We start from the raw sequence: 27,189 nt of genomic DNA, 5'->3' as shown, positions 1-27,189 counted from the left end.
ATACTTGTTTGCTGAAAGCTTCTCTGGTGTCATAAATGCAAATTTCAACCTGAAAATGAAAAATTGGGCGCCGCTCTATTCCTATTCCCCCATGATATTTGTAAAGCTGTTGTTGCTTGCCTGCTTGCTTGGTGGTTTTTTGACTTCATTCCCACTTCATTAGTGAATTTCTTCCTAGTCTACGTCTGGTCAAATTTTGAAGAATTTATGTCTGCTATAAAGAAATGTTGAGTAAAGAGAACTCATTTCATGTGGCTTAATGAGTCCGTTGTATCCCATCTGAATAGTGATTACAAGAGGGTACTACTGATGAGATCAATAATCACATTTTGAAGCAGGAAGGAAAAGATTTTTCTCGATGTTTTTGACGTCAATTGCCCATTTCTTTCAACTTAAAAACTATTAAGAAATATTTTAAATGTGCCTAGCTTGATGGACGTATATGTGAAAGTGCTAACAGCTATACAATAATTCTCACTAGGGGACTAGTTTTTGGTAACTGCTGGCAATAAGAACAGTTCATACTGAAAATGCCAGCATCTGCAAACTTCATTATATCTCCTGCTCACGTCTGCTGCCTACAGAGGAGCTTCTATTCAGGGATGGAGGGAACAGGCAGAGAAGTTTCTGTAGTTCAGACTGGAAATGGACTGCTCAGCAGCACCCATACAGGCAAAAGAGTGGAGTATGCAATGGAAGTTCCAATTCAACACCTCAGTAGCAGCAAAAGGCAAGGCTAGGTTAATCAGGAAGACCTTAGTTAGGGAGCCTACCTGGAATGTTCTTCGAGTGTTGGTCAGGAGCATACTGAGGGCTGAAGTATTCCTGCACAGAGTCCTAAACTCTGTCGCTCTGATTCTGTTTTGTATTAAAGGGGCTGAATGCACAGGTGTCTTCAGCTAGTCTGGTGACACAGAGTTAGACTTTGAAAGGACTGAGACCAAATCTTTGCTTAGTCATGAAGTTTACAGGATTGTTGTGGGAATAACATGAGAGAATCCCTGTTTAAAAACCTGGTGAGGATTGTAAATCTTATGTACAGCTTGGAATGCCACAAAACCATTGTGCCACTCTCATCTTAAACCATGATTCTGCTGGAACATATATTTATTTATTGAATTTCTAGGCAACCAAAATGCATATATTTAGGCAGTTTACATGATAAAAACTACTCACAATAAAATCAAATGGAAAAAAGAGTTAATTTAAAATGTAACAAACAACTTGATTTTAAAAGATGTGTCAAGTGTCTTTTTAAAGGTTGTCAGAGATAATGAAGCTCTTATTCCAGCAGGAAGCATATCCCTCAGCCCCAGGGCATCTACAGTGAAGGCCCAATCCCGGATGGCCACCAACTGAGCTGGTGACAACCACAGATGGAACTCTCCAGATGATCTCAATTAGGCAGCGGAGTTTGTGATGAAGAAGGCACTCTCTTTAACACCTTGGGCCCAAGCCACTTAGGGTTATTAAGTTTTGAATTTGTTGGGTTGCTGCAACTTGCTTCCAAGGAAACAAGCTTAAGATCTCAGCAAAAGAGGTGAATCATTTTACCCAATGCAGAAACTCTGAAAAATGCATTGCTATTAGGGATATACAAGCCAGCTGTGATACCAGTTTGGTTTGAATCTAGACCAGATTTGAACTGACCTGGCCTGGTCTGAGCTTGGGCTTGGCTGAACCTGGTCGAGTCTGGTTTGGCCATCGAGGATTCCCCTTTACAAGTAAAGGGCATTCCCTTGAGTAAATGCAGGGGGGAAGGGAGAAAAAAAGTTAGTTTTTACCTTTAAAATTCTGGCGCAGGTGCAACGGGGATGGTGGAGGTGGGAGTAGTGGTAGAGACATCAGAAGCCAGTAAGGATCCCCCTTAACAAGCATTTTGGCGGTGGGTGGGTTTGAAAAAGGGTGGGGGCGGGAGGGAGGTTACAGCGCGGGAGGGAGGTTACAGCACGGGAGGGAGGTTACAGCACGGGAGCGGGAGATTACAGCGCGGGAGCGGGAGGGAGGTGGGAGCGGGAGGGAGGTTACAGCACGGCTCCTCAGCGGCAGTGGATCAATCAGAAGCCCCAGAGTGGGCCAGAGAGGTCCCCAACAGGACTGCCACCAGCCTGGGCTACTCAGGGTGGTGGTAGGGGTGGGGGAGAGCCTCCCCGTCTGCCCCTGTTGAAAATTCCGTTAAGAACAGGATTGGGGGGCCCTTACTCCCCTCTCACCCGCTCTCTAGCCTTAGGAAGACCTCCTGTCCCTTTACTGGTAAAGGGGAACCCTCACCAGATTCTCCTTTACCAGTAGATCCCCAAACTGGTCCAAACCCTTTGAGGGGCCTAAATCTAGTTCAAACTGGTTCAAATCAGGCTGGTTCGAGTTGAACCATGGTGAGAATCAAGCTGGCTCGCACATCCCTAACATAGATCCTTGTTCTGAGACATAAACAGAAACATAGCAGATGAATATGTTTCAGGTTCCACATATAGTCTAAACAAAGTCTGGTAAATAAGGAAGATACTTCCTCTAGTTTGTCACTTGGAATAATCTACCCCGTGCAGTGTTCCCAGGGGCACAAGGAGCAACTTTGCACCCAGAAATATCAGCTTGTAGTACAGAATCTGATCCCTGAAAGAAGAGTCAGATAACTGAGCACAGTGGCAAGGCAGGTATACTGTATATAAACTAAGAGCTGAACCCAGCCAGACAAAGGGTCTTATATTACAGGCCCAATCCAGAGAAACACAGGAATGCTTCACAAGCATGGCCCAGGGAACAGAGAGCTGGATTGGAAAGACGGGTTCAAACCCCACTACTGTAATACCTCTGCCTTGAAGAGTACTCAACCTCCATCTCTTATAGTATCTGTTCCCCAACTCTGTTCTCTTGTAAAATGGGAATAAAATTGAGTCACTATATGTCTATATGACCATCTTATTTAATTATTATTTATTTTTCTATGTAAACCGCTTTAGAATAGTGGTATAGAATAGTGGTATAGAATAGTGGTATATAATAGTGGTAATGAAGATGATGGTAATTTGTTAAGTTCCTACAATTCCCTAATGTACAAAACACATAATATGAGCAGGAGAGCCATATTCAGGAGAATTAGCATAGAGAGAATAAGAATGAGAGAAAGACATGAAAATATGGATAAAGGGGCACAAGCCCGGCCAGAATTTATTAAAATACTCATAAGCATAAAAATCAGCACAAAGCAGGCTGCTGATGCAACTAAGGAAGCTGGAGAGCAGAAATTAAACCCTAATAACCAGTGTGATTGGCACACTAACATGGCAGTGCCACCAACTGCATTTCTGGGAAGAGTGAGGATAGCAACCAGAGTGAAAAGGCCATATGAGGGGAAAACACACTAAGCTGGTCCTCAGACCTACACCCCTTAAGCCCACGTCAAAATTTTAAGGCAGTTAGTACAAACTATAAATTAAAATCAGGAAAGGAATGATTGTGCCATTGAGTCAGTGCTGACCACAGAGCCTTGTGATTTTCTTGGTAGAATACAGGAGTGGTTTACCATTGCCTTCTCCCACGCAGTATGAGATGATGCCTTTCAGCACCTTCCTATATCGCTGTTGCCTGATATAGGAGTTTCAGCCCCTGCTAACTTGGCAAAGAGGCACCTTTTACCATGCTGATTCTCTTTATTTAGCAGGGGGAGAGTAACTGGCCCTATCGACCCCCAGCACAGTACTTCCAGTGACTGTTGTTGGTGTCTATCTTATGTTTCTTTTAGATTGTGAGCCCTTTGGGGACAGGGATCCATCTTATTTATTTATTATTTCTCTTTGTAAACCACCCTGAGCCATTTTGGGAAGGGCGGTATAGAAATCGAACTATTATTATTATTATTGTTTGGGACAATGATCAATGAAAGTGGCCATGCAGCTTTCACACAGTAGATCTGCATCACTGTCAGGCATTGAATATATTATCTGCACTAGGTTAATGCCTAAATTTGCATTTTGTTTCCCATTCTGAAGCATAAATATTTCTCTAAGCATCATAATATAAATCTGAATTAGAACATAAGAACAGCCCTGCTGGATCCTAGAAGGTGAAGAACCGGAACACACCATGTGCCTGAGCATGTTTAGTTCCACCATTAGCCACCTCAGCTCTCTCATCTTCAGAGTGCCCTCCTTCCCCACTTCTCGGACCTCCATAGCCAGCTCTACCCTTGCACAGATTCAGAGGTGTGGGGTGAGAAGGCGATTCTGAGCAGAGTCATAAGAACATAAGAACTGCCCTGCTGGATCAGGCCCAAGGCCTATCTAGTCCAGCATCCTATTTATCACAGTGGCCCACCAGATGCCTCTGAGAAGCCCACAGGCAAGAGGTGAGGGCATGCCCTCTCTCCTGTTAAGGTTGCACAACTACTGTTGTGCAATGCATGCATGACACAATCTGTTTCAGTGTGAATCTGGAACATCTGGTCATTCCTTCCCCTGCTCAGAAATTTGACATTACTGGGTTACTTACTGTGCAGGAAGCCACCGATCACAGAGAGACGTGTATGTGCTCCTTGCTAGCCACTATAAGGTGCACCCACGCAGCTCACACAGTGGGGCTGCTCCATCACTACGAAGCATTGTGTAAATGTAGTTGTGATGGTACTTCCATCATTTCCATTGGAAGTACTGTAGGAACTGCCAATGCCCAGTAGCCACAGAACAGCGCTGCCTCCTCAAACTACAGTGGTTCGTAAAGAGCACACACACCTCTCTCTTGGATCAGTGGCTCCCTGCACAGTATGGGAGCCATCATTCTCAGGACATGTTCTTAATTCAGGACATGTATCTGCAACAACAAATATGTGATTTTTGCACTGGGAGAAAGAAATCATAGATCTTTATAGCACCCTTAATCTCCATCAAGGTCTGTCCTAAATTAACGTTTCTGGCTAGAAATATGTGGCTTCATAGGCAGAGATAAACCACAGAAGCAAACAAAGCATTATGGAGCAGTAGAACATCAGGATGCTTTTGAATGTATTGCTATCAATTTAATCCTTAGCTGTTTAATGTGAAAACATTAGGCAACGTTTGCACTTGCCAAGCAGGATAATCAATGGATGTAAACCCTTGGCACTCCCCGCAACATCCACCTTGATAATTGCTTTGGATCTGATCACTGCTGGCCAGCCATGACTTTGTATAATACTCACCTGTGGCTTGCAATAGTCCTTTAATTTTCTCTTTCATTAAAAGAAATTTCTGATGGGAATGCTCAATGCTGCTGCTGAAGAAGTTTTTTCTGATAAAAGAACCCCAGAGGTCAAAAATAAATAAATGTTAAGGCACTTGTGGATAACAGCTGAGGGAAAATATAGTTGTTGGAATCAGTTGGAAAAAGTGAATAATCAAATTACTAGAGATGATATATTCTACTGGGCTAATTTGCTTCTTTAAAATGTAAAGAAGGATCATCACCTAAGCCCTATTCACACCTTATGATCAACACATTTATAATCTGTGAAAAGTATAAACATGTGGTTATTTGCACGTTATGTTCAGTGCATGTGCAGCAGTATACTTCCCACCTGGACCTGCATTTGAGAGGGTCTGTAACCACATTTTAAAAGAATGCATGTACAGTTATTCACACAACAACACATATGTGTACAGGCATGTGAATGCTTGTACACTCTTATGTCTGAATGGGGCTCCTGAGACATGCTTAACCCTTCTAAGAAATGATATTGAATTTTGCTGTAGGTGAAAACTTGGTTTAGATATGTGTGAACACATGCCCTCACCCCAGTAAATTTAACTGAAATGACTGAAAGCTTCCCTCAGCTTTTCACAGATGTTTTGGCTGAGCAGGATCCTTTCAAGTAAACTTCAAATTTCTCTACAGGTGAAATTCAGAGGAAACTAGCCCACCCTGCACAGAGCATCTGTGCGCTCTTTGGGGCCAGCGGTTACCTCTCCCCCCCACCTTCTGCCCCAGTCTCCACTTCCAGGCCCAGCCGCCTCCCCTTTCCACTGCCACTTCTCCCCCCACACACTTTCTCCCCCACCCCAGGCCTTGCCTCTGCAGCCGCTGAGGCCTCTGGCCTCTGCGGCCAGGCCTGCTGCTGTCGCGGCGACCAATCCTCATGGGTGCTCCTCAGCCAATTAAGCCCATCCACCACCCAGCCAATCAGCTGGGCACTGGGATGCACATTCCAAGGCACACCCAGGAGAATTTATATATATATATATTCTAGCGATACCGTACTGGAGAATGAGAGGTGGTTTCCTACTTGAGCTAACTTTTAGACCAACTCTGGATCTATGAGTGTGCTGTATAGTATACTTCATGCTCTCAAAGCGTGTTCTTTTCAAATCTAGCAATAGATATTCAGTATTAAGGGTGATGAAATAATAAAAGCATCCTTTGAAGAGGCTGTTGGCCTGGGGTCATTTGAATTTTTTCTTCTACACTAAAGAAGTGCATGGCTTGACTTCTCACCTTTAAAGCTCTCTGTCTGTGATTAGTTCCTCCCTGGTGTTTCTGGGGAAAACCACAGAAAAATGCAGCAATTTGTCCTTGCGGGGGGGGGGGGGGGCAGAAGACCTGTGGAGCAGGGTAGGGCACTGAATTCTGCCTATTTTAATTTTTTTTTTTTTTTGGCCATTTCTCCCATGATTTTCAGGCCTCCAGGAACCTAACTACCACAATCCCATCCTATCCACTGCAGTAGTATGTAGTACACCACTCTGGGCTCCTTGGAGGAAGAGCAGGATATAACATGTAAAATTATCATCATCATCATCATCATCATCATCATCATCATCATCCACAAACAGCAAGTGCCGCATTTGTAAAGAAGCAGATGAAACCGTGGACCACCTAATCAGCTGTTGTAAAAAGATCGCACAGACTGACTACAAAAAAAGGCATGACAAGGTAGCAGGGATGATACACTGGAACATCTGCAAAAAATACAAGCTACCTGTAGCAAAAATTGGTGGGACCATAAAATTGAAAAAGTTGAAGAAAATGAAGATGCAAAAATATTATGGGACTTCCGACTACAAACAGACGAACATCTGCCACACAATACACCAGATATCACTGTAGTCGAGAAGAAAGAAAAACAAGTTAAAATAATCGACATAGCAATACCAGGGGATAGCAGAATAGAAGAAAAAGAAATGGAAAAAAATCACAAAATACAAAGATCTACAAATTGAAATTGAAAGGCTGTGGCAGAAAAAGACCAAAATAATCCCAGTGGTCATTGGCGCCCTGGGTGAAGATCCAAAAGACCTTGAAGAGCACCTCAACACCATAGGGGCCACAGAAATCACCATCAGCCAATTACAAAAAGCAGCTTTACTGGGAACAGCCTATATTCTGCGACGATATCTATAACAACAGCAACAACATTGACAATAAAATTCTGGCATCCCAGGTCCTTGGGAAGGACTCGATGTCTGGATAAAACAAACCAGTCAATAACACCTGTCTGACTGTGTAAAATAATAATAATAATAATAATAATAATAATAATAATAATGATAAAGCAATGAGCATGTGAAGTACACACAAATTCACCATTAATAGCCATATTATTAAGACATCACATTTAACTCACTTATCACAAGAAGCAAAGTAAGAGCAAATGGATACAATCTTAGCTCATAAACTTCAGCTCAGTATTCACAAGCCCTGATTCTCTATTCATAGTGCCAATCTGAATATGTGTACAGTGACATATTATATTATATATTTTTTAAAAAAATTACCTGTAGCCCCTTCGGGGGACTTCCTAAAGGCTGTGGGGGGTCTGCAAAGTTTTCCCCTCCTCCCACTGGCCTCTAGGGCCTCACAGGCACCATTAGAGCATGAGCAGTGGTCATTTTTAAAAATAATTTTTTTTAAAAAATGGCTGCTGAAAACAAAATGGCCACTGTGCATGCTCAAATGGCCTCTGTGAGGCTCAAATGGCCTCTGTGAGGCCTTCAAGTGGAGCCTGGGGCACAAATTGAAATTGAAAGGCTGTGGCAGAAGAAGAGCAAAATTATCCCAGTGGTAATTGGCGCTCTAGGTGCAATTCCAAAACAACTTGAAGAGGACCTCAACACCATAGGGGCCACAGAAATCACCATCAGCCAATTACAAAAAGCAACATTACCAGGAACAGCCTATATTCTGCGACAATAGCTATAATAATCACAGCAACAACACTGATAATAAAATTCAGCTGCTGGCCACATGGTGTCTCTTTTTGGCTGACTGAGCCCTTATGATCATGAAACCCCAATGCAATTACACACGACTTAAATATATAGCTTGCCATTTGTTCCTTATTTTCACTCAGTCACTCTTCAGATGAATTTAATAAACTGTAGAGCTGAGCTGAAACTTAATCCCACCGCCCAGAATACTTTTCATTGTGTTAAAATGATCATGCTTAAAACTGTCATCTTTTGCCCTCTCTCTCAATTGCCTTCTGTGATGTTAACATCTAGGCAAATCCAATTATTTGCACAAAGTTTTTATTTGCAGGGGGCAAAACCTACCCCAGGTGGCCAAAGATTGTTGGATGCCTGGAGCAGGGTGCCAAATTCCACCCCTGTCTCCCTTAAACAGCTACATGTGGCAGAAGGGGGCAGAGTGGGAGAGGAAGTGGAGGAAAGAAGAGTGACAGGCTAGAGTGTCTCTCCACCACTCTTATCTCCTCCACCTCTTCTTCCAATTTGTCACCCTCCTTCTTTTCATATGCAGAAGGAGTGATTCCACTTACTGGCTGGGTGTACCACTGGATAAGGTGGTGGGTTCTTGATACTTTAGCCCAGGAGATGCTGCCTATTGGCTGGGTGCATCAGAGCAGTGCTGTACATGGCTCTGTAATGGGGTTAGACTATCTATCTCACTTGTTACATGCCATTCAGGTGTGGAGTGAGGCTGGTGGTGGCCCATATTTGGCCACTTCCGCGGCCTCCTGGCCACCTCCCTGCATCTGATGTCAGATACAGAGGCTGGCTAGCCATGCCCTCATGACTGATGTCAGACACGGGGGTGTGGTCTCCCTCACAAACAGGGCTGCATGGCCTCATTTGGAAAGGAGATTGGCCCACACTGCATTGGGCAGCGCTGGCCAGAACAACTCTTCCTGCCTTGTTCAAAGAATACAGGCCACTGGCATGCCCCCCGCATCTGACGTGTGTGTGGGGGTGTTATTTCGCTCCCACATGGGGCTGCGTGGACCAGTTTAGGAGAGAGATCAGCCCCGCTGGGTTGGCAGCAAGGCCAGGCGTGGCTCTCCCTGACTTTAGGGAGTGCGGCCCCATTTGGGAGCAAAATAACATCCGAAATAGTGCGGCCACGTTTAGGAGCGAAATATCTGATGTCAAATGCGGAGTCTGTGTCAGGGCCGCGAGGTGTGGCCCCTGATTGGAAGCGGCCTGGGTTCTTTGAACCCTTTCGCTCAATGGTGGCCCTGCCCCTGATGCCACTAGCAGGTGGGGCAGTAGCCACACTACTGCAATTCCCTGGACACCCTAATAATCTTGATAATGAGCAGTGCACCCATTTGACTTGAAAGCCCAGCACACATTTGAGTAACACAGCTGTGACCTCCATTTTAGAATCTGGGAGCTGAGTCCACCAATGATTGAAAGAGTGATCCTAAGATGCATTGCACTGGCTGGAGACTGGAGACCCCCATTACAGGATAAGGCACCCTCTGATTGGCCATGAGGGGGCAGGAGATGGGCCCAGCTCTATTCAAGCCATTTGGAAGAAAGGACCATAGAGTGTGCTGTGCAGAATGACACATACATACATAGTGGCCTCTGTACCCTGTGCTTTCTATTACAAACATGGCTGGTGGGAGCTGCTGCAAAATGGAAACATCCACACATGATCAAAAACATTGAGGTAGGGGAACCCTCTTTCCTTCCTACCTCGGTAAAGAACAAGGTAGAGAAACGTGGCTACCCACCTTTCAGTAAGCAAAGGTAGAAGGATTTTTGTGGGTTCTCATGAGCTGCCAAACCTGGGCTGCATGCCTCCAACCTTCATTTTTATAATTGTGTGAATAGCCTATTATGTTATACAAGTATACATGTATACTGTTACATCTTTTTCTGTGAATGACTGTGCATGCATTCACTTTAAATGTGAACCTGTGTACAGGTCCCTCAAATGCATGGTACACTGAGGATGAGTATTGATGTGCAACACAGCATGTGCACTGCTGGACCTGTGTACAATGTACACTGATTGTTAGGGATGCGTGAAACGTTTCGGGTACAACACTTTTTGTACTTGAAACAGGCTGTTTGGGGTGTTTTGTAGACAAAGCAATACACCACTTTTCCAAATCTGAAAGTTTTGTACACAAAACAAAATGTCCCTGTTTTGACTATGAAACATTTTGTTGTTTCGGACCTCCATTTTGTGGCGATCTCTGAGTCAATCTCCATTTTGTGTTTGACATCTCTTTGAATTTCCCACCCTTCCAGCCTTCTGATTGGTGACCTAAAGCATGGGCTGACCTGCTGACGATTCCATCCTTCTTCCCCATTGGCTCTTTTGCCTCTTGCCAATCTTTACTGACCCCACATTGGCCAGGGGAAGGGTTGAAGAAGGGGCAAGGGTGGGTGGGTGGAGTTCAAGGAGGGGTTTTCAATTCATTCAACAAGTTAGTTACTCATTCGCCATTCTGCCTTTCTGCCTCATTGAAGAGAGAATGAGAGAACTAGTTTGCATTCCATGGCATGCCTCAAGTTGCCATGATGGGGCCATGCCATTGCTATGCCTGCCTGCCTTGTTGCCAGCCTGAGCCCAGCCTGCCAGCCTGCTATGTCTACTGCATGCCAGCCTGGGAATGGATTTATCTGCTGCATTGCTTTTTTGTTCCAGAAGAATTTTTTTCACCCCCTTGAGAGATGCCATGCCATTGCCTATGCCTGCCTTGTTGCCAGTCTGAGCCCAGCCTGTAGATTCTCTGGTAGCATATGAGATTTTCAATGACAAACCATGGATCCACTCTCATATGCTACCAGAGAATCTACACTGAAAACATCTCAGAAACAACCCACGGGGGTGGTTGGCACCCTATGTGCTCTACACCACCACTCGCTCTGGGCCACCCCGATGCCCCCAAGTGCAGTTATGAGACCACTGAAACCTCCATAATTCCCTATGCGGAAGAACCTTAAAGATGCGTAAACTCCATTAAATCTTTAAAAATCAGCCCTCTGCCCAATTCCTTTGAAATAATTCTGGCAGCTTCCTTGCCCCCATTGGGCACTACCACCCACCCTACTCTGCTCTGGGCCACCCCCTTTCCCCTCAACAGAAAGCTATACTTTTGCTGAAACCTCCATTATTCCCTATGGGGAAAATCTTAAACTTCAAAAATTCACCAAAAAATCAGCCCTTTGCCCAGTTCCTCTGAAATCTGGGTGGCAGCTTCCACCCTTTGGGCGCTACCACTCCCACCCACTAGTTTTGCCCCGGGGACATTTTTTAAAATCCAAAATGTTTCAGATTCAGCTTTTGCAATTTCGAACAAAGAACAAAATGGGGGTGTTTTGAATTGGCTGATTTTGAACAAATAACAAAATGGGTGTGTTTCGGATTCAGGCCAAAAACAAAACAGAAAAACAAAACAAAACACACAACCCTACTCATTGTATGAACCTTGCAATGTGCAATGCAGAGCCATTTGGATGGGGCGGTATATAAATGTAATAAGTAAGTTAGTAAGTAAGTAAGTACATAAGTAAGTAAGTAAAGAGTTAATAAGAGCCCTCTTCAGATCTTGTCAGCGCAAGCAGCACTCATGTTCACAGAGGGGAAAGTGGTGATGAAGTCCCGCCACCACACTGTCATTCAACCCTCCCACCCAACCAAGATGCACATGGCACGGTTTGTCTGAAAGGGGAGGTGCCATAAGTGTTTCCACCAGCAATTCTGTAAACTGCAACCTTGATTGATTGTGGTTGCAGCTCATGGAATTGCCGGTGAACATGCTTACAGTACCTCCCCTTTCAGACAAATGGCTCCATAAGTGTGTGCGCCCTACAGGAAGAGGAAAGTGATAGCTGAAGCGGGGAACTCCCCCTCCCTTCTTTCCTTGATCTAAGTGCGAGCACTGCTCATGCTGATAATATTTGAAGAGGGCTAGGGCTTTTGTTCCTTTTCCCCACCTCCAGAGATGGTGGTTCTGGTTTTCTCACTTAAAAAGAAACATTTGTTCAGTAGCCTAATTTCTGCACCAAGATCCAGCAAGGGAATGGGACTGGCGCCTTTCTCTTTTCCTGGCTGTGTATACAGACTTTGCTAAAAAAAATTAGGCCAATGGTCTATTCCCATATGGCAGCAAATAAGAAGCTGGTCCTTCATTAACAAGATGACAGAAGCATCAGTTGGGAAAAGAAAATAATTTTCTAAGAACCTTTTGTTGTAGTGACCCAAAGATGGTGCACTGTATTCTGCCATTGTGATCTGAATTGAATTGACTATTGAATTAATGATGGTTTTGTATTGTATTTTGTATTTTGGGGGGTGTTTCTTGTTTTGTGATTTCATGTGTTATATGTTTTTAATTGATGTTTTAATGCTGTGTTGAAAGCCGCCGAGAGAACAATTTGTTATGGGGTGGCTAACAAAGTTGTTGTTGTTGTTGTTACACACAGTCTGCCAGATGTTATTGACTGGATTTGGTACTTTAATTATCAGGCCTTTTCCATGGGTCTAGGATAACTCAAGGAGAATTAAAGATATCGGCTTAGTATTCATGCTATCCTGAGTAGTGTGGCCTTAAGTAGTTGATGTGTTATAATTTTATTGATGCCCAAGGTGTCAAGATGAAATAGAGGTGCTGCTCAATTTCAATCAGTTTGTATTTGAAAATCCCAAAGGATTTTTGCCACTTCATTTTCTGTGACCTTATCAATCAGATGATTCCACCAATTCTTGCTTGCTGGCAATTTGTAATTCTTGCAAAAGTTCCAGTGGATCATTGCAGCAACTTTGTTGTGTCTTTCCTTATAATCAGTCTGGATGAATTTCTTACAACATACAAGGTGCTCAACTGTCTCATCCGCTTCCTTGCTTAACCAACACTTACTGTCTTTCTGGGTCTTATCAATTTTTACTGTTATAACATTTGTTCATAGTGATTGTTCCTGGGCTGCAAAAATGAGACCTCCTGTTTCTTTCTTCAATGTCCCCTTCTTTAACCACTGCCATGTTGTGCTATTGTTGACATTTGATTATATGTTATTAAAGAACTGACCGTGCAATCGTTTGTTGTGCCATTTTTCTCAATTCCTCATCTGCTGTTTTTCGTATTCATCCTTTGATTCCTTTATTTTCAACAGGCCTGTCTTACTCACTTCCTGTAGCATTTCTTCTTGGCTTTCATTTATGTATTCCACCAATGCATGTTTTTCTTCTTCAACAGACTTTCTGACTTGCAGCATTCCATGTCCACCTTCATTTCTTGGCAGGTATAGCCTATCAACATCACTTATTGGATGCAGGGCATGATTGATGGTCATTTCCTTAGGTATTAATTAATTAATTAATTAATTAATAATTATTTATTGATAGTGTTGGGATCTTTATGTCAATCTAAGTAAAATTTTATACATCTGTGTATTACATGCTAGCACTTGTTCCTTCCTTCCTATTAATATTAGTGGTTCTGTTAGTGGTATTGTGATTACCTCTTCTACTACAGAAAAAATACCAATGTCTATAATATCAAATTTGAGTGGTCCAGTGCCTCTCCATTTAAAAGCAAAGATGGAGCATGGAAAAAGAAAGCAGTGGTGTAGCAGAGTAAAGCCTTTGTCTCAGAGCAAGCTCACGTGAGGGAAAGCAAATTGCTGAATCATCCTGGCTGAGATTTCTGGCAAGGCTTCTCCTGAAATGTTCTGGTAATTTCTGGTAGTTTCTAAAGTCTGCTGCCACCACCCTTCTTTATTACAGAGCTTGAACCTCCCTGGACTTGGATTGAAATCCCAGTGAAAACTCTTTATTTTGCTATTGAAAAAGTACACAAAAATCCTCTACATGCAAGCCTACATTTGGTGAGTAGTTGCTGAATGTCTGAGGATGTGTTTGCACCAGAGTAAAAAACCCCTTTCAGCCCCCCCTTTCTCCCGAGTTAAAAACCCCACTTGGAGAGGCTTGTAAAAGAAAAGAACAAAAAGAAAAACAGCTTTATTCAAATACTACAGACTGCTTCCATCTGAGGCTTTCTCAGCTTTAAGTTACAGGTAAAAATATTCAGTAGGTTACAAGAATACTACAAAAAACATCCCAAATGATGTTGGGGCAGCACACTTTAAACATTGTGGTTACCCAGTTGCAAATAACAGGTGTGTAGAAAATGCAAAAGCTCAATTAACACTTACAGAGTCTTTTACAATGCCCTGGCTAGATGGGCTAATAATAATAATAATAATAATAATAATAATAATAATAATAATAATTCGATTTCTATACCGCCCTTCCAAAAATGGCTCAGGGCGGTTTACAAAGAGAAATAACAAATAAGATGGCAAAGGCTAGTGTTTCTTAGTTTAGTTACGTTACAGGTAAACAATAATAGATCAGTATCAGGGATATACTAAGTGCACACAAAAGAATCTGAAAGTCTAATGCAAAGGCTGATTAAACGAACTTTCCCCTAGACTAATTTCCCCAAGTCAAAGCCCAGGCTTCATTTTCTTGAACTCACCAACTTCTGGTTGAGAACTTACGCTTCCTGACCTCCTGGATTCACATGACCAGCAGAGACATTTTCTTGCAGCTAGACCTCATGGCCACATGTCCTCCTCTGCACCCTCAGCCAGCTTCTTCTCTAACATAGAACTCCTTCCTCCCAATGGCTTTCGGTTCCACCCACCTGGTGTGCTGATTGGCTGAGCCCTGGAGTTCACCAGCCTTTCAGTAAGGACAGGGTTCACTTCCAGTTAACTCTTTAGGGGAGGGATGGCTGATCACTACAAGTGGTTTCTGCATTCTCAGGAAACTTTCTAAGCTTGCAAAAGTACAGTGGTTTATTTGTACATTGAAAGAAAATTAAATCAATTTTAAAACCCAAGCAAGGAATTGCAATATGTAAAGTGCTTTACAGGACCCACAGAACGTGAAGGACATCTAGCCATGGAGTGCTGAGGTTATAGTAGGGGAAAGAAAGGAAAATGGAGGGAGGGAGTTGACCTGCCTGAGCCCTTAACAGTGAATACCATCCTAAAGCTGGGCATTAGGGTCAGTGGGGCGCGCATCATGAGCTTAGAAACCTCATCTGTGTGGGCTATGTGGGATATTTCAGGAGGCAGGAAATGAAAGGGGAACACTTTTCCTGTTACACTTTCCAGAAACTAGGGATATGCATCGTCTGGTGTTTGGCCGGTCTGGCAGCGGGCGGGAGGCTAACTTTAAGGAGAGTGCCCTTACCTGCCCCGGCCATGTTTTCCCCATTGGTGCTGTTTCCAAAATCACTGGTGTGGGGGTGACAGTGTACCTCCTTGCCACCCCGGTGAGTGCCAAACTGGAAGTGCTCAGTGCGCATGTGTGACGTGCGCATGCGCGCTGGCCACTTCTGTTTTGACACTCACCGGGGTGGCAAGGAGGTATGTTGCTGCCCTGCACCAGCAATGTTGGTGACAGCGCCAGCGGGTGGATCACAGCGGGGGGGGGGGAAGGGCACCCTCCCTGCTCCTTAAAGGTAATCCCTCCCTGCTGCCGAGCCAGCCAAACGCCGGACCTCCAAACCCGGTTGGTGCTCTTGAAAAGGACCACTGAACCAGTCCGTGCATATCTATATCAGAAACCTCCCCCACTGCAATAAAGTCCTCAGCTCTGAACCTGAGCCCTTTAGTGTCATATGGCATAGTGAGGGGCAGCTTCAGGGAGGTGGAAAACTGTTGCAGGGTTGGAACTGAATTTTTCCAATGTGAAATTTGAAAGAGGAATTTCAGGATGACCAAAAAGCCTTTACAGATTACGCAACATTTTGGGATTAAGACACAGATAAATGGCTTCCACGCTACTACTGGAACATATGGTGGTGAGATTGAATGGGGCCATCATTATGATTTTTCTCAAAGGCAACATCTTGTCAGAATTTGGGATTTGACAAAAGAAAGAATGTTCTTTAATGGCCCATTGATGCCTTCTTGATGGGAGATTTCCCTGGAAGGTGAGGAAGCTATCAATGTTTGGAAGGTGACACATCTTATCCCACTACCTGATGGGAAGGGCTGATGTGCAAATATAAAGAAAGAAGAAAGCCTTTTGAGAGAGACCAGCAGTTATGGGGCAGCCGAATTGGGGCGGAGGGTGGACAGATGGAAACAGATTGAGTTTTAGAGGGACTGTATGGAGAAGCTGTGAACGGATGTACCATAGGGTGCAGGGCCATTGTCTGGGAATCTGATCAAATCTGTTGCTGATGTAGGAGTGCACATCTTGTTTGCTTTCACATCTTCTGTATTACAGAGAAAATAATCCACTAGCTCCTCATAAGACTCTTCTCTTCTGCTAGTGTCATATAATGGATAGGAGAATGAGAAATTAGATAGAAAGTCCTTAGTTTAATCAAAATCTCACCTTAGCTGCCATAAATTCACTGAATAGCCTTAGGCAAGGTACTTTCTCTCTGTCCCCATCTATACTTGGAGAGGGGGATAATATAGTAGTCTACCTTACAGGTTGTTGTACAGATTAATGAAGCTATATAGGAGAATATGAAACCCATGAGTGTTGTTTGGGGGTGGAGGTATCTACCTGCCATTGATAAAAGAACATGTAGGGCAGAAATCCTGCCTGGATTAGGATCATGATTAAAATCGAGAAGCATTCTACCCCAATGATCAATTTTGAGTTATTTCGAGCTGAGCAAGAAAAGAAGCCTGCTGTGGTAAAGAGCAACAAAACCATTCCCTTGATGACAGCACAAATACCCTCTAGGCCATAGAACTTTGGCAAAGGATGCATCTGCCTTCTTTGGTGCACTATCTTGGCAAGAGAATTGGTTTATTTTTCAAAGCTGTAATGGCTTTGGCTCAGCAGAGTATATTCCTGTTCTCTCATTATTCCTCAGTGGAAATAAATATGATGGTGACACAGCTGAGGTATCTGGGGCCTTTCCAATAATAGTGGCTTCAAAGAGATGGAAAGAAAGCATTTTCTGGACCAAAAATGAATGGGGTGTAATGCACTCTCTGTGGGGCTGCCCTTGAAGACAGTTCAGGAGTTTCAAGTGGTTAAGAATATGCCTGCCAGGTTTTTGACTGAAGTCAGCAAAGTGATGTTACACTATCCTTTACCAGCTATGGTGGTTACCAATTTGTTTCAGGGCTCAGGATGAGGTGACATCTGATATTTAAAGTCCTAAATGGTCTGGGGCCAGGGTACCTTTGGAATAATCTCTTCCTATGAACCTACCTGAGAGCTTATACAAAAATATTTCCCCTTGTACCTTCCAATGGTTGCTATACGGGTCTTTTGCACTCCAATTCCAAGGCATTTTTCACACAGCAGGCTTTACTGTGAGTTTACTGAGGCTTTACTGAGCGTTTGAAGTCCCCCCCCCCAAAAAAAAACCCTGATGCAAAAGTGGGTTTTTTTAAATCCTGCATATAAATCGGGCTATCTTCTAACATGCAATGAAAGACATGAATTGTGTGTGAAGTGCTCCTTGATAACTCGCAGCAACTTTTGGGTAAATTTGGCCAATATGTGAATGTACATCCTCCATTCTGGAGGAGATACGAGCTAAAAGCCCTGTGTGAAAAATGCCCAGGTGTGCATTTGGTCACTTATAAGCATAAGTGAGTTTACATTGATCCTCCTCTGTGCATCAGGACACTGATCCCACCTGCACCAAAGATGGGATAGGTAGGTGAGAGGACTAAAAATTCAAGCCAGGGAAGTGATTGTTCCTGGGCTGCAAAAAATGAGACCTTCTGTTTCTTTCTTGAATGTCCCCTTCTTTAACCACTGCCATGTTGTGCTATTGTTGACTTTCGATTGTATGTCATTAAAGAACTGACCGTGCAATGGTTTGTTGTGCCATTTTCCTCATCAATTCCCCATCTGCTGTTTTTTGTATTCATCCATTGATTCCTTTATTTTCAACAGTCCTGTCTTACTCACTTCCTGTAGCATTTCTTCTTGGCTTTCATTGTTGTATTCCGCCAATGCTCATTTTTCTTTTTCAACAGACTGTCTGACTTGCAACATTCCATGTCCACCTTCATCTCTTGGCAGGTACAGCCTATCAACATCACTTCTTGGGTGCAGGGCATGATTGATGGTCATTATTTTGCTGGTTTTCTGATCCAGCACATCCAATTCTGCTTGTGTTGAATGAACAGTACCTGCTGTATATCGGATTACAGGAATTGCCCATGTGTTGATTGCTTTGATAGTTACCACCATTAAATTTGGATTTCAGTGTCTTTCTTATTCACCTAATATATTCCTTGCTTACTTTGGTCTTCACTTCAGCACACTTGATCTTGTCACTTTGGAGAATGCCCAGATACTTATAACTTTCCTCATGTGAAAGACTCTATTATTATTATTATTATTATTATTATTATTATTATTATTCCTTTGTACTTCCTTTTAGATTGTGAGCCCATTGGGGACGGGAACAATATTATTTTTCTTTGTACACTTGGCCCTTGTTTTCTGTGTGGGTTTTATTCTGCCCTACAAACGTGGATAATGAGACCTTGTCTCAATGGAAATTTGGGGGATAGAACACTAGAGCTTAAAAAGCGGCTCCACACTATTCAAAAACTGTAAACCTCTATCATGTTGTCTATTAGTCATGGCAAGTATAGTGAGTGAGAGAAGATTTGGAGATCTCTGATTGGAAGGGTGGAGAAGGGATCAGAGTGTGTCCCCAGTCCAGATGGTGTCATCAGGAAAATAACAGGATCCAAATAGGGCTCAGAATTGAGCACAGAAATAAGACTCAGTCCTGACTTTTAGAAAATCATCCTGATACTTCCACGGCTGTTTTAGAGCCTAATTTGGGGAGTTCTCTCTATCAATATTTTCTACATTTTTCAAAGTGAAGATTCATGCAATAAGTTCATATATCTGCTCTTGAATCTCTCTCTCCTCCTCCAGTATTCCTTTCATACCTTTGTCCTCTAAATGTCCTACTGCCTCCCTGGCTGATTTCCTGCTTTTCATGTCTTTTAATACATATTTGTTGTTAGATTCTATGCCTTTAACAAATTACTTCTCAGTTTCCTTTTTTGCTTGCCTTATGAAACTGCAGTTCTTTGGCCAGTTTTCACTTTTTTATTTTTCTATTTTTAGTAAAAGATTGCCACTGTTTAAATAAAGAAGGCTCTTTGCCTTGCATAACTTCCTTGACACTGTTTTTTAACCATGCTGACATTGCTTTGGACTTGTTTATACTCTATCAAATCTGTAATTCACAATTTATTTGATTTAAGCACATATCATAGTGGTTCTTAATAAATTCCATCATTCAAAACTGATCACTGGCTCACATCCAGACTAAGTTACTCAATAATACTAAAGGTAAAGTGTGCTGTCAAGTCGATTTTGACTCCTGGGGCCCACAAAGCCCTGTGGTTTTCTTTTGGTAGAATACAGGAGGGGTTTACCATTGCCTCCTCCCATGCACTATGAGATGATGCCTTTCAGCATCTCCCTATATCGCTGCTGCCCGATATAGTACCAGTGAGGATTCGAACCAGCAACCTTCTGCTTGTTAGTCAAGCATTTCCCCACTGTGCCACTTAAGGTGACCACACAATAATACTACTCAGGAGTTATTCTAAAGGATTACTCAATTTTAATAGGACTAATCAAGAATTATTTGGGGCCAGCTCAGACAATACTTTCAACACATGATTAGCTTCCTCTACATTATGGGTGTGAGTAGAACTGGTTTGAGCAGTTTGGTCCATTTACCTAGTCAGTGTTAAAATAATCGAAGTCACCCATTATTTCAATGTTTTCTCATTTGCTGCCTCCCTGTCTCTCTTTCCACCAGGGGGAGCATGTCCCCAGTACTACATTACTTTATTGCCTTGAAGTTCGCATTGAAGCTGAACTGAAATCTGATCCCATCCTTTTGCTACCCTATTCTCAGAGGATGAAGTTGAGGAGGGATTTTGGCTCTTTGCAGAACAGTGGATAAGAGTAAAAGTCAGCAGCTAACTTACCACCAGCAGTGATGACATTCCCTGCTGTCCCAGGGGCTGGCACAGTCTACTATTTCAAAATGTCAAAGCCTTGAATGCTTTTTTCTTTAAAGGGTTTTGAGGGTTTTGCCTTTCTGTCACAGTGTAAGAGTGCATCTCTTATTGGAATTCCAAAATTTGGAATTCTCACAAGGAAAAGAGAGCGAATCCAAAGTTTGTTTGTTTGTTTAAAATATTTATACCTCGCCCCTCCAGTGCACTACTGCTCGGGGCGGCTCACAACAATAAGATAGACACAGATACAATAAAAGTAATAAAAGTAACTTTTTAAAAAACCAAGTCAGATTAAAAGCCACAATTATTAGGTTCAAATTAAAACTGAAAATTATAAAAAGCTAAAGAACCTAAAGAACCTACCAGATATAACAAAACAATAATGGAGCATTAAAAAGCCTCCTTAAAAAGGTGCATTTTGAGATTTTTAAAAAAACACTGAAGGAGGGAGCATGGCGAAGCTCTTCAGGGAGGGTGTTCCAAAGACGAGGGGCCACAACCAAAAAGGCCCTGTCTCTAGTCCCTGTCCCCCCCAATCTGATATTTGTTAGTGGCAGGGTCATGGGCAGGGCCTGAGATGATGAGCGGAGGGCCCTGGCAGATTAATATGTGTGAATGTGATCCAACAGGCACCCCGGCCCCAAGATGTATATCAGAATGATGGAACAGCAACAGAGCATAACTAGGGAAATCGAATCATCCCTATTCATAAGCACATTTTCATAGTCTATCACTGGGACTCTCTGCTCTTCTTTGCTAGAGTAAGCATCCATTAGGCCCATTCACCAAGTATCAGGAAAACAATTGCTGTTTCCTCTTTTCACATATTATCTTCTTTCACAATTTGGATACGGATTCAAAAATAAGGAGATAATTTAATGTAATCCTGTAGGGTTAGAAGTCAGTTCCTGACCAGTTAATGTTTCTGGAGGATATAGGGTGCCCTCGAGATCCCATTCCCACAAGCACCCCCAAATCATAATCCAATACTAAAGTATCTGAATGCACTCTGTTTTTTAAATCTCCCACAGATTATCCTGAATTTTCTTTACTATAGCTTGGTCATTTCCACTGAAGGGAATTCCAGACTTTTCTATGCAACTTCTCACATTGCCCAGTCCTCCTTATAGCTCAGATTCTCTGGCCTTCTTAAAGAACTCCCAGCTACTTAACTTGCTTTCTATCTTTAACAGAAAGGAAGACTACTGTACATGCTGAATGCCATGTGAGTGCTTAGCTATGAGTCTTGACTGATGTTTTGTTTTTTGACCCCCTCATGAAAATGTTGCTAAAAAATAGGCACCCAGAAACCTTTCTGGTACAGTTGATGAGATACATTTCCCAAGACACTTTACTCTGTTTCCTGCTGAGATCACATGCTGTGAGATGGAGACTGGTGTCGGAAAATTATCGTTCATTTTCCCCTATTGCTTGTCAATCAAACAAGTAGATGCTACATTTCAATTTTTCTCCCCATGGAGACTCTACTTCAGAAATGCTTTATCTTAAAAAAGAAAAAGATGGGGAAAGAACCACTCTTAAAAGTCAAAAGTCCTGCTGAAACAGTTAATAAGTATCAACTATCAGTCTCAACCACACAAAAAAAACCCGCTCTAATAATGTTGCTTAACATGGAGATTCCCCACCCCCTCCTTGTTCTGATTTTGCTGTTTGGAATCTCTTTCTATTCAATTTAGTGTTCTAAATGAACTCATATCATAGCCCATTATTGAGGGAAATGACCACCTGCCTCCCCCATATGTTGACTTCATTTTTAAATACCTCCCTTTGAAAGACTTGAAACTCATTAAAGTGGCAGAGCTTTTGGCACACAGAATATGGCAGGCAGAACAAAGGATTTCAGGGAACATGATTTTCTCATTTGGAAGCATATTTTTTCTTTTGCAGGTTCTGCTTTATTTTCTCCCCCTTGTCCTTTTACCATTATACCACCCCTTGGAGTCTCTCTGAGCCCATGCCATCTTTTGATACCATAATAATCTTCTAGTTTCTTTTCCTTTTTCCTTCTATAATTCTACTTGCAAATGTTTCAGACTGATTCTGATTTTCTTTTCGGTTAGCCAATGGTTAGTTCAAAACTAACTGGGTATTTAAGAGAACATCTTCTTCATCATGAACCCCACCGCCCATTAAGATCACCAGGAGAGGTCCATCTGCATTTGCCACCGGCTTGTCTGGCGGCTACTCAGGTACGGGCCTTCTCCGTTGCTGCCCCAAGGCTTTGGAATGCGCTCCCTAGTGAAATAAGAGCCTCCTCATCTCTGACAATTTTTAAAGTCTTTAAAGACACATCTGTCCACCCAGGCTTTTAAATGACATTGTTTTGATTGTTTTAATGTTGTTTTTAGAATATTGTTTTTTTAATTTTTTAAAAAAATTGTTGTGTTTTAAATTTCTTGTTTTCATTTTTAACTAATGTTTTCCCTTTGTTTTTATCTTGTTGTAAACCACCCAGAGACGTAAGTTTTGGGCGGTATTAAAATATGTTAAACAAACAAATAAATAAATGAAGGAAGGAAGACTGTACATTCAAACTGAGAATATCTTTTAGAGAAACATCTAAATATTTTTGCAATGCATGTGGGCATCTAACATCCCATTGGACACCCCCCCCCGCCAACAACAACAACAACCACCCACATCCATATTCTTTGCATGCAGTTCTTACAATTCAGAGATGTACAGTGTCCTGCAAAAAACCCCTCATATCCTATGAAAAATCCTTTGGTTTCCTTCAGTATTTCCCAGATATTTTGCCAGCAGACAAACCCGGCTAATTCACTTCATATTTTGCTTTTGACAAAATCCACAGGTAATCTAAAGACATGTAGACCCGTGAAATCTCACTATCATCAGCCTTATCAAAATTCTTTTGACTTCCCTCAACATTTCTTGGAAGCTTTTAGTCTGGGGAAGAATAGAGAAATTTGTTTTGTATTTTGCATTAGGTAAAATGTTGGAGGCAACTCTACTGAAAATCCCAAATGCACTACGGAGGCAGTTCATTCAGTCTTGGATAGCCAAGGCAGAGTCTGGCCTTGTCGCATGATCTGGTAAAATACTAGAGGTGTGCATGAATCAGATTTTGTGATTTGATTGGAGGCTGAATCAAATTGCAAAATTCTCAAATTGATACGTCAAGAACAGCTGTCTTGATGAATCAGCTTCAAATCACTCAAATTGATTTGAGTAATTTGAGCGCCATTTTGTGGTGATGGCCATTAGCTTGGATGTCTTTAAAAGGAGCTTAGACAAATTCATGGAGGACAGGTCTATCCATGGATACTAGGGGTGTGCATGGAACTGGCTGGTCCAGTTCAGTTTGAGTCTGAACTGGACCAGGCCAGTTTGTTCTGGCACCCCCTCTAACTATCACCCCCCATTTTGGTCCAGTCCAGGGACCGAATATATATATGCTCTGGCAATACCCAGGCCACACAGAGGCCCATTGCGCAGGTGCATCAGCCTCCAAAATGGCCACCATGCATGGCGCGGGGTGGGGGGGGAGGCCTGAACAGGCCAAAGAATGGCCAAACTGGTTTCTTTTTGACCGGAGGCTGGCAGGTGGAGGGGGAACCTCCATGGACCCCTCCTGCCACCTCAGAGAACACCTCCAGAGGGGGTAAGTTTAATTTTAAAAAACAAACCTCACAAAACCTGTAAACCCCCTGAATGGCCTGGGGGTGGGTGGGTTTCAGTCCGCAGTCAGACCGAATACGGGGTGGTTTGTTGACCCCAAGCCATCAAACTGAACTGGTTTGATGTTGAACACATTTGACGTCGAATGTGTTTGCACATGTGTTTGCACAACTGTGGCAAACAGGATGCCGGACTAGATAGGTCTTGGGTCTGATCCAGCAGGGCTGTTCTTATGTTCATAATTATCTATAAATGGTTTCCAAAGCAAAACAATTAGGCCTCTGTACTTAAAAACCTACCATGCAATGTCTTTATATGACACATAAATGTCTTTATATAAATCTATGGTGGGGCTACATTTAGAAACAGGGTGTAGTTATGGTTGCCCTACTTCAAAGAGTATACCACAGTAATATAAAAGGTGCAGAAAAGTGCAATCAAAAAGGAGATGACCATTTGGGGAGCAAAATTTGAAGAGCCAGCCCCCCAGCTCCTCCCAACAGCCGCTATTTCCCCCCAAAGCCCCCTGGAGCAATGGTATATGACAACATAATGTTGCTCAGATTGGGTCTTCTAGGTGGAAATAGTGGCCACCACTGTGGGGGCTATCATTTCCCCCAGAATCACCCAACAAAGTGATGTAGGACATCCCATAGCACCACTCCAGTAGGATTTGGAGGAAGAGTATGGCAGCCATCAGCTAATGGCTGCCAGATGGAGCTCCAGTGGTAGTAATGGTAAGTTTCACTCCCACACCAAATTTCCAACACAGTCTCTCACTTTCATGGCTTGAAAATGGAGCTGTAAAATTGGGAGGAATTGTTATGGGCCAGTCCTACCTATCAAATGCTGAAGACAAACAACAGCAGAGGTTTACTGCCTTCATGTCCTGCTAATTAGCCTACATTACATCCATGGTGGGTATGTTATTTTCAGGCGCATAAATGTGTTGTTAACATTTGAGCATAGATGAGAAAACAGACACCTATTTCCCTGCATTTCCAATGAGGTCCATCTGCCATATCTCTCTGGAAACATCTGAAAGGCATTCACATGTTTGAAAACGTGTGCAGCGTGATTATCTGAAACTTGTGGGTGCATGTTTACCATATATTTCAAACATGAAGATGCCCTTCAGGTGTTACCAATACAACATGGCCAGTCTCCAATGAAATATACGGAGTCCTTTCTGGCTTGACTACCAAACCAGAGGTTGCCGGTTCGAATCCCCACTGGTATGTTTTCCAGGCTATGGGAAAAACCTATATCGGGCAGAAGCAATATAGGAAGATGCTGAAAGGCATCCTCTCATACTGCACAGGAGATGGCAATGGTAAACCCCTCCTGTATTCCACCAAAGACAACCAGGGGCGTAACGATGGGGGGCAGGGGGGGCACGTGCCCCAGGCGCCACTTGGTAGGGGGTGCCAAAAAGTGCCCCTGCCAATCCCCTTTCTTTCCTGAAAAATATTTTTTTTTGCAAAAAAAAAAATTGTAAAACAATTTTTAGTCCGGGTTGGCGGCGGCGCCCCTCCCCCCCCTCGGCGCAGGCGTGACTTGCCAGACCCGGGAAGACGGACTCTAGGGGAGGGGGCCAAGTGTTGCTAAGTTGCACACGAAGCTCGGCTGCAAACAAAACACGGGAGTCGCCGCTGGGGCTGGCTTGCTGCTGAACTGCCTCCTCCTCCTGCTGGCTGGAGCGAAGCAGAGCCGGGATCCCGCTGCAACGAGCTGCGAGCTCCACAGGAAAGTAAGTGCACTTCCCAGGAGAGGCGAGCGAGGGAAAGGAAGGGCATGGAGCGCGGGCTGGGCCTGGGAGGGAAAAGAGCCCCCCGAGGAGTTTGCCCCCCCAAAAGCCACCCCAAACTGAGATTTATTGCACACCATCAATAAAGTTTTAAAGGGAGGATCAGGGGTGTGTGTGTTTTAAAAGTTTTTTTATTACTTTTATTACAATGCGTCTCTCTTTTGTCTTTAATTATTGGATCTTAAAGTACTTGTTGGGGCCGTCGGGGGTGTCTCAGGCTGGCGGGGGTGGCAGGCAGCTGGAGAGTGGGTGGCGTGGGTGTGGGGAGGGCGGCCTCCGAGTCAAAAAAAGCGGAGTGGCGCGGGGCCACGGCATCATCATGGGCCACCACGCTGCCACTGTGGGCTGCAGACAGAGAGCAGCGCGGCCGCACTCTCTTCCTCCTCTCCTTCTGGTCGAACGAACCCTAAACATTCAGCCGCCGCCGCGGGCCTCCCCTCGCCTCGCCCCCGTCCCCCTTGCTGCCCTTCACTGCGGTGGGGTGGGCGTTTGAGGGTGAGCTTGAGCCGCAGGGGCCAGGGGCAGGGCAGGGTTCCTCGTCTCCTTCCACCCTCCCCTTCTCAATTGCACACGCAGGCGCCTTCGGGGCGGGTGGGAGGAGGACTAAGCCCCCGCCGCTGCCGGGGCGGGTGGAAGGAGGACGAGGAACCCTGCCCTGGCCCCTGCTCACCCGCGGCTGATGTACATGGTGTACATAACATAGGAACCTAAAAAAAATCTTGTCTTCCAGAAGAATTTGTAAACAGCTTTTAAAAAGTGATAAACCTGCTTATTGTGCCTTTTACGCAATCACAGGTGAAAGGATTGCTCCATACCATTTTTCACTTACATGCAGCAAGGTGGAGACTTAGGAATCCAGAGCTAGACCGTAAAACAGTTCTGCCTGTGCAAACTACATACATATTAAAGGGGTCTGAACCAAGGCAATGCTTTGAAGATCAGGATTCAAGTCTTACTAGATTTCAAAGGAGTTTAGTACCTAATCCTAAAATCTGCTTTGCCTGCATGCAAGTGCTGAGAATGGAGAGTAGTATATCAGTAGTCACATCAGAACATTAGTATCCTAGCATGATTGTGTGGTAGCATTGTAAGGACATGCATCATCATTTGGGGGCAGGTATAACAGTACAAATGTTTAGTGTTGGGTACCAGATGTCTTTGTAAATGTTATCCATTAAGTAGAATAGGTTCACAGTACTAGACAAAAGGACCTTTGCACATAATCATTTGTTTTTGCATTATAAATGTGCAATTGTTTCTGATCTATAGTACATAAGCTACATATCTTCCCTCAATGCTAAAGTTCTGTTGTGTGGGGAGATCACCTTTTCCCAGCACTCAAATGGCACTATTTTGTCACATGAAAAAATTGCTGCTTCTCCAAAATAAGAATACATTGGTTTTGTGATTATAATGTATAATGTTGCTGTGCAAATTTCATGGGTGCCTGTTGGATATTACTTGTATTCTAAAATATTTTTAAAATGTCATATAATAGCCTAG

This window comes from Hemicordylus capensis, chromosome 6 (genome assembly GCF_027244095.1).
Source record: "Hemicordylus capensis ecotype Gifberg chromosome 6, rHemCap1.1.pri, whole genome shotgun sequence".
Classification (NCBI taxonomy): Eukaryota; Metazoa; Chordata; class Lepidosauria; order Squamata; family Cordylidae; genus Hemicordylus; species Hemicordylus capensis.
This window is presented reverse-complemented; position numbering follows the sequence as displayed.